This window comes from Kryptolebias marmoratus, linkage group LG4 (assembly GCF_001649575.2).
Source record: "Kryptolebias marmoratus isolate JLee-2015 linkage group LG4, ASM164957v2, whole genome shotgun sequence".
Taxonomy (NCBI): domain Eukaryota; kingdom Metazoa; phylum Chordata; class Actinopteri; order Cyprinodontiformes; family Rivulidae; genus Kryptolebias; species Kryptolebias marmoratus.
In genome coordinates, this window is record NC_051433.1 from 7,410,752 (window position 1) to 7,423,648 (window position 12,897).

Here is a 12,897-nt window from a genome sequence, read left to right on the forward strand (position 1 = left end):
TTGTTTGTAGGTTGACCCCCTATCACCTGTCTACTATATTTCACTGCCATTTTAGGGGTCAGAGGGATCAGAACAAAAACTGGCTCTGAGGGACCTTTTGATGTTTGTGCAGCTCCTGTAATTTGGAGCATTATTGGGATGTTCAGTTTAATGTATGCTGCTAGATGTCACTCCATCTCTCCACATTCTTCACTTATTTCCTGTTAAATTTCTAAGTTTGTTGCTTGATTGTTATGTGTTTTTATTTTGCTCCCCCACACCTGATCCTAATTACCACAGCTGCTTTGGGTTTCTCATTAGCTTCCTTAGTACCTTTTAATATGGAGTTTGTTCATTTCCATTTGCTTGGTTTACTCTTGGGTTTATGTTCCTGTCAAGTTTGGTTTAACAAGATTCAGAATTGATATTTATTGAGTTCTGATTTTATAATACTCTAATGATCTATTTGTCTCCAGATACAATTGAATTTAAACATAGCATTTTGTGTAATACTTGTGATGCAGACCTTTTGAATTAGTTCATTTTAAATTTTCAAGTTAATAAGCTGTTTTTAATACATACCTTCTACACTGTCCTGTCTTATGTACTTTAAATCTAAGGCGAGTCATTGGTGACATTTATATTTATATTGGCATGTTCAAGTCATCAGGAAAGAAAGAAAAAAAAACTTATTTTTTAGTGTCACAGCAATGCAGAATCAAGCAAACAGGCACCAACCAGAGGTTGATCTGGGTCATTCAGAGTAAGTCAGTCATATTGTACACATACAGCACCATATAGTTTCTGCATGTACTTTACTGCACACTCACAGATGCAGATGGCCGACTCATTTATGCATGCATGCGCACACTCATACAGTTGCGGACAAGCTTACCCAAATCTCTTAACAAATCTGTTTTCTGCTCTGACCAACTCTTTGTAGCTGACTGAATGGAACATTCAAATATGTCAGAGTGAGCCACTGAGCCAAACACAGGCAATAAGGCAGATGTGTCGCAAGACTGCCAGTGCCAAATCTGTCATAGAAACTATATTGCCAAGAGGCAAGGAGAGCTCACCCATGAAATTGTTCATAACACGTCCATAATTGCAATTTGCCGTAGTATTGACTGTGAAAATGTGGTAGCATCTGTAAAGCCTTTATTCTTACATTGATCACTGAAGCTGGGAAGGTGAGCCATGCTCTGTTCCAGCGAAGCAAAATGAGTTCTGGTTAGAAAGTGTTTGACTGTGACACATGTGGGTTTAATATTACAGAAGATATCAAATTTCTAAGCGAAGTTTGATAGCAGGGGGTGTATATTTATTCAAAGTTAGCTTTTATATTGGTCATGTGTTAGCGTCACTGTGGTACTGGAGCTGCTCGTTAAATAAAATTAGTATGACTTTTTATGAATTTGATAACATTCCCAGAAGTGTTTGGAGTAAAGTTTTCAGACAAAGTTGTTTCTGCAATGAATATAACTTTTTAGATCTCTGATCTTATTTAGACTTTGTAAACAATTATTTTTGTGTCTGACTGAGTTTTTTTTTACAAATATTACGTGAAATGTGAGCAATTATATTTATTAGTAAATTGATCTATGAAAAAGGTCCTCTTTAAGGTCCACAGCTATAAAAAAAAAATCCCAGTACAACAAGTTATTTTTGAGCCACAGCAGAAGAATCTTTGTCTCATGCATTGTCAGTATTTTGGGTTTGATGCATTAGGTGTGACATTTTCATTATTTCTAAGATACAACAAACAGCACACTTGTTTGAAGAGATATAATTTAAATGTGAAATGAGCTCTTTTGCAGCAATAAAAAATAGATATTTGCCTTTTTCCTAGACTGATTTTGTGACTTCTATTTGCATCCCAGGATTTGAACTGAATGTTTTGTTGTTGGCCAGTGCTTCTTGTAAAAGTAAAATTATTTCAGATTCACATTTTTTTAGGTATCGTTAGTTGGAAAGGCCAATAATTCTGTGGTTCCTGTCTGTGTAACACCTTAACAATATTTGTGTTCACTTAAATGAGACAATCTGACTCGAGTTTTTATGAAAGAGATGGGAACGATTTTTAATATTTGCACATAAAAGCTAGTAACGAAAAACAGCAAAGAATGTTCATAACACCACATACAATGGGTATTTGTTTGTTTGTTTTTTACATAAATATTTGGAAATACAATAAAATTAATTGTGAAATCTTCTCAGTCTTAATACCATAAAAGTCATTTTTGCAGTTTTAAGCAGTGGCAAAAGTTTCTCATTTGATGGATCAGTTTTAAATCACTGCACACATAAAGGACTGCAATCCTTTTTTTCCCCCCCATAGTTGTGCAAACTTTAGATTGAAGATTTGAAGATCATAACAACCACTTGCATCTTTTTCAAGTGCTGCTGCAGTAAAGTGAGAGTAAAATAACACAATACTGCTTTTACCAAGTCTTTATTTTATCTGGTACACTAGGTTCCATTAAAAAAAAACATCAAAACTCTGTAAGAATATGCAAAGATGTTCATTTAGGTTTGGGTGTTGCTTGTTGAACTTATAGGAAAAATAAACAAACAAGCAAACAAACAACAAAAAAAAAAAAACATTTGTTTTGTACAATTAAAACCACAGAGTTGTGATTTTGCACTCTTGGTACACTGTATGTGATTTACTGACATAAAAATACTAATACATAGTCATGAGAAAAGGATTTAGCCTACATCGCTACTTTCTCATATACAGTATAACTGTTCAATAATGCAAACATTTTCTATCCTTGTCAGCACATCTTTAGTGTTACATACAGTAAAAGCTTACACATGGTTTAGAGCAGGGGTTCCCAACTACTGGGCCTTGGACCTGTACCAGGCCATGGATTATTTGGTAACAGAGCCTACAGAAATAATTAAAAACCTTTCTATAAAAAAAATAAATAAATAAATGTAAAAATATTTTTTTTTACTGGAGAACTTCTTTTTCCACACTAGTTCGTGGAAAAGTTTCAAGTATGAAAATAGTATGTGATGAAAAAAAGTTGGGGACCACTGGTTTACAGCATTTGAACTAAAAGTTGGTTCTTGTTACTAAAATAGAAAAACAAGAGGTTTGTCTCCATAACATTGTGTGTGCTTGAGTCTTCTACATTTCATTTGTATTACACTTGTGGGAAAGTGGGTTCATATAAGAGAGTTTCTACAACCAACCTGTCCTCTCATCTCTTTTGTGTCTGTGCCTTGTTTTAGCTTTTTCAATGCAGGCTGACTTCTCCTTTGGCCAGTGCTGTGTGGTTTGCCAACCAACCAGAGAGGGAGCTGGCAAGGGATGTGAATACACTCTTGGAACTCATAGACAAGTCTGTTAGGTTATCACTGGGCAGACAGGAGACAGAGGGAGCAAAAGGCTGTCAACCCTGATGACCTGAATTCCTTTAACATTTTTGTCCCAAACTTGCTTCTGAGCAACAGTTTCCTGTCTTGGCACTTGTCCAGGGGATGACATCATCAAAAAGGGACAGACAGATGGTCATTAGATCTGATAATGAGTATCTGCTGGTTCCAGCCAAGACAAATGCCTACTACCTTAGTAGGCAATGATCATTATCAGTCAAGGACACTTTTATTGTCAGCAGGGGAGTCAGTCATTAGAAAGCTTGGATTTCCCCCTATTGTGACTCTTTCTGTGATGCAGCTGCTTTAGATGCCTTCTCTGTCAAATGATGCTAAACTTATCTGCAGTTTTGTAAGTTTTCTCTTCCATCCCAGAAACATACTGTTATGATACTATATGTTTCAAGAGAAAATAAATTCAAAATAAAGCTCAGAAGGAATTTTACGACCATCTGTGAATCCATATTTCATGTCATCACGTCAGTCTTAGGAAGGAGTTAATTTTTCACACAAGAATAAGAACATTGATGTCATGACAAAACAATTATCAATGGATAGAAAACAGCTATTCTTACTTTTATTTTCAGGTTGGACACACACCTGATAAATGTCAAAATCTATCTATTTAGAGATGTTCATAAGCAGCCAAACCATTATATTTTAAGTCACTTTGATAACAGCAACCATCCGTTGCCAATGAGGACATGCCTGAAGGCTATTTATTGATGAGCAGGTGTCATCTTATCACTTGTATTTCTGCCGCTCTTAGTGTACTTGATTGTGTCTGAACACGGGTTATTCATCTGTGTCACTGGTTCAATACAGCATCATGTCTATGCTGTAAGATTGATTGTCTGCCTTTGGAAGAAAGGTTTTGGAATTACCATCAACAAACTTTGTGCACTCGCAGCCTGGAGCCCGATCCCAAATGAGTATCATAAGACATTTTGAAAGACAGTAATGCAGAGACCTTTAGACCTATTTTGCACTTAATGTGTTGGCATTTTATCAAATCGAGTCGCAAGGCAAAAACCAGTCGAATGTTTTGGTTAATGTGCTGTTAGAAGTATTTTGGCTCCTGGGAAGATTCTCTCTCAACTTGAGGAGCAGCCAACATACACCTACATTTTATATAAGAGATACACATATTACTGCTTTATATTTTCACAAGTAAAACCAGCTGCCAAGAATATGTTTTGATTACATATTGGTCCAATTTAGACATACATTTTTGAGTGATTGGCCATTGTCTACTGCTGAAGCCTCATTATAGGAAAGCACAAGAACTGCACCTATAATTTCTTGCTCTAATACAAACAAAACTAAACTAAATAAATAAATAAATAAAATTATTCCATTGGAAAAATTAATCCTAATGACTTTGTTTCATGAACAACTAATTAAATATTCACATCCTGGCCTCACTCAAACCCCAACAAGATGTCTTTGGGTTTCTTTTTCTTTTCATTTCATAAGAAGTCTGCTGTGCTAAAGAGAAAAGCTGTAGTACATTGTATTGTGTCCTGCATTTCTGAGATACGTGCTTTGGAAAATGGGCACCTAGTCTACATTATAACAGGAAAGGATTTTACTCATATTGAGGTGATGATTAAAAATTAATTCTCCAACAATCACTTTAAATTGGCTGACCACAAAAAGTGCCTGTCAGGAAACTGTGGGTGTTCTTGAAAAGTTTGAATCTATTTTAATTCTGTTTTAAAATAAAGATTTTGAGGAACAGTAGTATATATATATATATATATATATATATATATATATATATATATATATATATATAAAAAATTCATTTGACTCTTGCTGTTTTTGTCCAAATCAGTTCTTGCTTAGAGTCAGGGTATATTTTTGAAGTAGATATTTTAATATTCTTTTTTTAATGAATTGGAAAGGAGCAAGCTGGTCTCATGGGCCAGAATTAATAGCAGTAATTCATATACTTAGCATTGTATGATAAATTAATTTACCAAATTAGAGCTAAGTAAAGGTCTCCACTACCTTCGAGAATGGATTTGTGTTTATTTTTGGCAAAACAAAACGGAAATTTGAGGTTGTACCTCTAAGGAAAGCAAGAGATGAAAAGCAATTCGATCCTACACTCAAAAATGTGCAATTTCGCCGAATGTGCACCATTATGAGATTGTAATATAGCAGCAAGTTACTGTATATTAAACACCATATTGAGTCATTGTTCTGTAAAGCTCTCTTCATGTCAACAACAAGCTTTATATCATGATAAACCTTCCTGGGTGCCATCACACTGATGATCATGTTAAACATCTACCTTTGATTATTTGGGCATTCTGCAACATGAACACTTCATTTCCTTTGACTGTTCAAAATTACAACAGTCCAAGTTAATTTTCTCTCATCTAATATCTACTCATAATGCAGTCTGAAGTCATGCATGAAAGTAATATTGCACAGACCAGTGAAGCTCTGAGATTGCATTCTGTCTCTCTGTGCTTCCAATTGTCAGTGCTAAAAACTGATTGACAGAAAACACAATAGATTTAGAAATCAGACGTTTGTTCAATATCAGAGCCATGTTGTTCAACTCACATCACCCCCAGACATCAAACAGTCCAATCTATAACTCATGCTATCTTTGATGGGTTTTATGTTGTGAAACAATGTGGTAATATCATGAAAAAAATTGAACAATTCATGCACTGGCACATTAGTCTGCAAATGAACAGGCTTGTGTTATCACAACACACTTAGGCAAACTGACTGACGCTCTTTAAATTGTGCTAATTGACTTGGAGTTATTTTCTCATCTTTCCTTCTGGGAATAATTATATTGACAGTCAGTGACAGGTACACAAGGAATGTGTAGTGCAATAAACACATGCATCATACACCAGATGCAATAGTTCCTCTCTATAAGTTTAAACAAACAGAACAGCCAGTGTCCATGCATATCATCACCAGGCACTTCTGCACCTCCACTGATGCAAACAACTTAATGTCCTGTCTCCAACAGTTTGAAGCACAGAACAATGTGGTGCCAATGAAGTCCACCCCTCCTCCCAGCGATCAGTTGCTGTGTCTTGATGTAGCTGATGTGAGAAATACTTTATGCAGAGTCAATCCACTGATTGCTGCTGGACCAGGCAACCTTCCTGGCAGTGTGCTCAGAGGATGTACAGAAAAGCTGACTGATGTCGCACCGTTGTCTCAACGTGCTTCAAGGCCACCACCAACATCCCTGTGGCAAAGAAGTCTTCAGTGTCCTGCCTCAATGAGTGTTGTCCCTTTGCACTCACACCCATCATCATGAAGTGCTTTGAGAGGCTGGTCATGAGGCACATCAAGACCCTGCTGCCACCCACAATGGATGCCTTGCAGTTTGCATATCGTCCCAACCCTCCAACAGGATGATGCCATAGCTACCACCCTCCAGCTGACACTCCCTCACCTGGACAACAAAGACACATGTTTGAATGCTGTTCATATACTTCAGTTCAGCATTCACTACAATCATTTCTAAGCACTTGATCGGTAAGCTGAACCCACTGGCCTGATCACCTCCTTCTGCAACTCGATCCTGGATTTCCTTACTCAGAGACCCCAGTCAGTCTGGATTGGCAGATAAACCTCCAACACCATCACTGTATGCTCAGCCCACTACTGTTAACTCTGCTGACTCACAACTGTGCAGCAGTGCACATCATGAATCACGTCATCAAGTTTGCCAATGACACAACCGTGGTGGGTCTCATCAGCAAAAACAACGAGTCAGCATACAGAGAGGAGGTACAACTTGTTAATGAACTGGTGCAGAGTCAACAATCTGCCTCTGAATGTGAACAAAACTAAAGCAATAGTTGTTTACTTTAGAAAAACAAGGCATGATCACTCACCCCTGAACATCGATGGGTTCAGCTTACACTAGAGATCTTCAAGAGCACCAAATTCCTTGTTGTTCACCTGGCAGAGGGTCTTACCTGGACCCTCAACAACAGCTCTATAACTAAGAAAGCCCAGCAGCATCTCTACTTTCTGCAAACGCTGAAGAAAGCACATCTCCCATCTCTCATCCACACTTTGTTTTACAAAGGGACTATTGAGAACGTACTGAGCAGCTGCATCACTGCCTGGTTTGGGAACTACACCATTTTGGATCGCAAGTCCCTCCAGAGGATATTGAGGACAGCTGAGAATATCATTGGCGTGCCTCTCCACAGCTTCATGAACCTTGATTCTGGAGGAACAATGTTTTGTTTCACTGTGTACTGTACATACTGTGTATGGCTGAAATGATAACAAAATCCACTTTAATTTGAACTATCAATCCTTTTCTGCCAATTTCTAATTAGTCTATTAATATTATCATTTTATTAGGCTGATCACTATGTTTGTTTCTTTGTGGGTGGTACTATTTTGGTTTGTTTTTCAGTTGTGAACATTAATCAGCATTTTATCACATTGGTATCACCTCTTGAAGGCTACATAATGAACACACAATCACTTGAACTTGTAGTGCAACAAGGATGAAGCAGTTTGCTTGGTCAGTTTTTAATCATCTGTCTTTTCTCCTCTACCACTCATTGAAAAAGTCTTGGAGCAGAGACTACTTTTCCACTCCACTTGACCCAATCACTGCTGCAAACCCTGAGCTGGGACCTGGCAACATGACAACAGCTGAGACCGAGGCAAAGGGGAAAGGGAAGAAGCAGGAAACTGCAGGTGAAAGCAGCAGCAGTGGCTGGAGGACAGGGATAGATGAGTAATGCTCTATGGGATCAATCGCGCACGCATAACCTTAGCAGATCATCTTTCTTCAGCAGTAAGTTACTGCACCCNCCTGCCCATGCCCTCATTAACACTACGTCACCCCACCGCCTATACGACACCTTTTTTGTTACATATACGGAGAACCATAGAATTAAGAGAAGATGAGCATGCAGGACACAGGAGTAACTGAGGTGTTGAGGATGGTTGGAGGATGTATTGATTGTTTTCACTTTAGTATAATTGCAATTAAAGTTTGCAAACAGCTCAGTGGATCAGTTTCACTGCTGTCACCCTGCAGGATGTGGAGCAGCACTGATGGATACTTACAAATTTCCCTGGCCATCAGGAAAAGTGCTAATACTCTGTGTCCATTTCAGTGAAAGAAAAACATCACAAATAAAAAAGTACTTTTTTGACAAATAGCACCCCTAGAACAAACAAATGAAAGGAGAACAGCAGACTGGGAGCATTTAAATTGTTAGCATTTGTTGGCTTTAGTGTTCACTAGATAATTAACAAATGTGTAACTTGAAATTTTAATGAATTGTTACCCTTAGAACTTTGCATGCCCAGTTAAGGTATTTTAATCACTTTAAAAACTTGATGTTCCATGAAGATTTATGTTTCATGCACTTATTACTTTTCGAATTTAATAACAGAATTAAAAAACACAAGATATTTTACAATGTCATAAAACTGAGAAGAATAACTGTCATTTCTGGAAATATTGATACATAATACAAGTGAGTTTTTTTAAATGTAAACTGACTATTATAGGTGCACAGAAATTGACATTTGTTTTAAATGATTAGATTTTTCAAAATCATGTTTCATATGCATTTTTGCAGCCACTTACAAGAGGCAAGCTTTTCACGTCTGACATGCTCTCTAGGTGCAAAGCCTTTTGTGCCTTGGTACAGTGAGCCAGCACCAAACCATTTATTACCACATCTTAAATTTCAGGCCAATAACTCAGTGAATATTCAAGAGCATATTATCGTTTTATGAAAATTACCTTTAAAAAAAAAAAAAACTTGTAATATCCCAAAGGGCTGAGAAATGGAAATTTCCCTAACCTTTTTATAGCAGCAATTCTTCATAATTTCAGGTCATTTTTGCAAATACTGATCCAGCTGCTTTAGACAAGTATTACATTTTGAAGAAAAGAAAAGGTTTTAACCTTGTTAACATCCCAATAGAATTATATGTTCTTTTCTTTTTCTGAAATTTTTAGCTGGTTTTGAGTTCAGACACACTTACATGTTCAAAAACACATACAAATATTTTCCTTTTATGACTTGCTCTCACCAAGAACAATAACTTTGAAAACACAGCAACAAAGTAAAACCTAGGCAATCATAAAAATGAGAAGAAATGTATTTATTATTTATTTTGTTTTGTTTTATTTTATTTTATTTTTTAGGTCAAGAAAATGTCCCACTGGTTTATATAGTGGGGCAAAATGTAAACATTTTGTCACAGCCAGCTACTCAGAGGCACTCATCCTTTGTGGCTTTAACTTGTAGCTTCAGGTCCAGTGTCTAGTCATATGTAAAGAGTTTAATCCATCCAATGATTGGTTTCTGAATTTCAATAAAATCCATCACAAGATATTTTGATAACAGGCAGAAAAACCTACACATATTCACACTCAGGTAAATACGTGTTTGCTCACCTTTCATGGAGATGGACAGTATACAGTGATGCTAAGCTTTGCACTCCTGCTATATCTGTAAATAGGTCTAAAAGCCTTGTTTCTGCTGTATTTCAAACAGGATAAAAAAAAACAGATGGACGTTGGCTCAAAGTTTAAAATGTTTAGGAGATTTTGCCTCTCTCAACTATCCTCTTTGATATTAGTTTAGTGACATCCTGGCAATCAGAAGAAAAACATTAATGCAATGTCTAAAACAACAGTGAATAGTGAATTACAAACTGCAGAGCCTCCATCAGTACTAAAGACCATTTTGTGGTAAATGTCAGGTAATTTGACTAAATTCAGCCTAATATCATGTTAAATGCACATTTAATTAGTGGTAACCACAAAAACTGAATGACTTCAGAGGGGACATATTTTCTACACCATCACTTAACTCAGAAATGACAAGAAGTAAAAGCAGTTTGGAGAAGTAGATGTGATCTTGTCAGTGTTTTGATTGGCTGTCAGTGTTTTTATCTTTCAACATATCACATAAAAATGCAAATAAATTAACCTAGTGAGCATTCTTTTTTCAAGTAAGGGGACTGAAATTATCGGAAAAAAGTAATCTAGATTATTTCAGCACCATTTAACACTGAAACACCTCTTTTTTTGTCAATTTAAATTATGCCAACATTATTATGATTTTAGGAGTGGGGGGAAAAAAGGAGTGATAAGAATGAATGTTTTTCTTTTCAGAAAATAAAATACTTATCTTTTAAAAGTTTATTGAACCCATGGTAATGCTCAAACTATTTTTTTTATGCCAGCTCTTTGCAACCTTTCTGTACTAGTTTAAAATGGAATTGCAGTACTTATCATAATCTAATATTTATTGTACTAGATGGAGCTGCTTTGTCTGCATTATCTTGTTTAATGAAGCATGCATATTTTCATCACTGGAGGGTGAGCTGCAATCACACACAACAAGCCCATTGTGAAAGTTTCAAGACTTTTGTCTTCTCAAGCAATCCAGATGTATTGTGAAACACTGATTAAGGCAAGAAGGAAGTGGAAGCTGCGACTGCAGTGTCACTGACCCAGTATGTGCCTATTGAGAGACTAAAAATCCTTTACTAACTGCAATGAAATAGGGTTAAATGATGATTATGAAACAAACTTGTTTTATTAAGATAGTTAAAAGTAGTTGCAAAAGGTTCTATGGTTTTCTCAACAAACTGTAACTTAAACAATTGTAATACATACACTGACACAGGCTTCCATTTTAAACACAGACGTTTTTAAAAATTATTTTTTATGTATTATTTTATAGTAAATCCTTCAACCTGATACAGTTACAAGCTAAGGGGTGAGACCAGAACAAAGTGCATTCCTTCAGGAATCAATAGAAGAGAGCTTAAAGAGAACAAATATTTAACATGAATGTGTAAGGTGACCAGAAACAGACACCAAGTTAAAGATAGAATTCCTCCATGAAATGAATTTTGCCCATCAATGGTCATGCCAGGATTTGAAACTAAAATCAGCTTTTGTAATAATATATAAATAATAGAGTTACAGCCATTTTGGATGAACCTGATAAGTTATATTATAAATGGGATCATGTGATATTATGAGGTCTCACAAGATGCGATAGCACTCAAAGATGTGTTAGTTACTGTCACAACAACTTTTAGGAAAAATTGACTGAGTTAAAGCCAACTTTGTGTTTCCTAAGGTTAGTTGGCTGTGGCAGCCATTTTATATTGGGTTCACTCCAAAAGTTAATGATTTATAGATGTTCATTCATGACTAGTTTCTGAGAGTTTCTGATAGTTGACTCCTATGATTAATGACAAAGTTTTTTAAAACAGATCTCATGTGATTTGTTAGTTCTCAAAGTATATGTTGGAAGTGACTCTCAGCTACTGCTACGCCAAATTTTATCTCAATATCTGTAAAGCAAAATATCCTTAGAGTTCATGAATCTACATCAATATAAATTCTATTTGAAAATGTAAACTGTGGTTTAAATATTTTATTGCCACTCCAGCAATGTTTTTTTCCAAATAGCTTTGGCATAATCAACTTTCACTCTGTGATAACCCTCCACTACTTTCTATAACAGACCCAATCAGTGCATCCCATTAATTTTTTTTTTTTTTTTGGGAACCTCAATTTCCTGAGTAAGACATCTTTATGGGAACCAAATCGACTGTTCGTTAATGAGAGGAAGCTATATCTAGAACCAACATCTTTAATTAACACATCCCCGGCACTTCCTGTCTTTGATCTTGCTGTTTGATTTATGCCTCTGTGAGGAAAAGGTTGGTGGAGGGGTCCAAGAGAAGTTCGGAGGGGATGAAGATGCTCCATGAGAAAATGATGAAACTGAGGTGCCCCCGTTGTTCAGGAAGTTCTGCAGCATTAGGACCTTTTTCTCTTTGTGTCAGGGGGCAGCTCAATTACCAGTCAGCGGGGCTATCTCTTTAATAGCCTGATAGGGCAATAATCCACAATCCATACCATTTTAATGACTTTCTGTCTAATTAGGAAGTGCTTTACAAAAAAAGTGACACATCTGAGGCCTTCCTATTGTCCAGAAACCCTTTGTTAGAATAATCAGTGTGACCAGTTTGGAACTACTTAGTAGTTTTTAAAATTATAATAATATTTCTTTATTGTGTGTGAAGTCTTACAGTGCAAATTGTGCTATGCAGTAACCCATTTGATTTATTGCTCAATGTCACAGAGGTCAGGACAAAATGGAGCACAGAAATCTTTGTCAGCTCTCACACCTGGTTCACATCTCTCCACCTGACAATGCACATGTCCCCTTGTCTTTAAATGATTTCATATAAAAGATTAGTTTTAATGTTTGCTTACATGACCGTGTGGATGTTCAAGAATAAGCCCAGGACTATAGGTCATTTGTCAGCATTGTGCGAGAAAAATAATGACATGCGTCAAGTCAAAACACTGAGTTTGTTGTTAGTGTTTGTAAGTCTTCAGTGCCCTCTAGTGTTGGGCTGTAACACTGTTTAAATGTACAGATTCACAAAACCAGGACATAAAATGTCAAAATAATCTGTAATTTTAAATCTGTAGAGTCAGTAAAATTAGGAGCACAATATAAA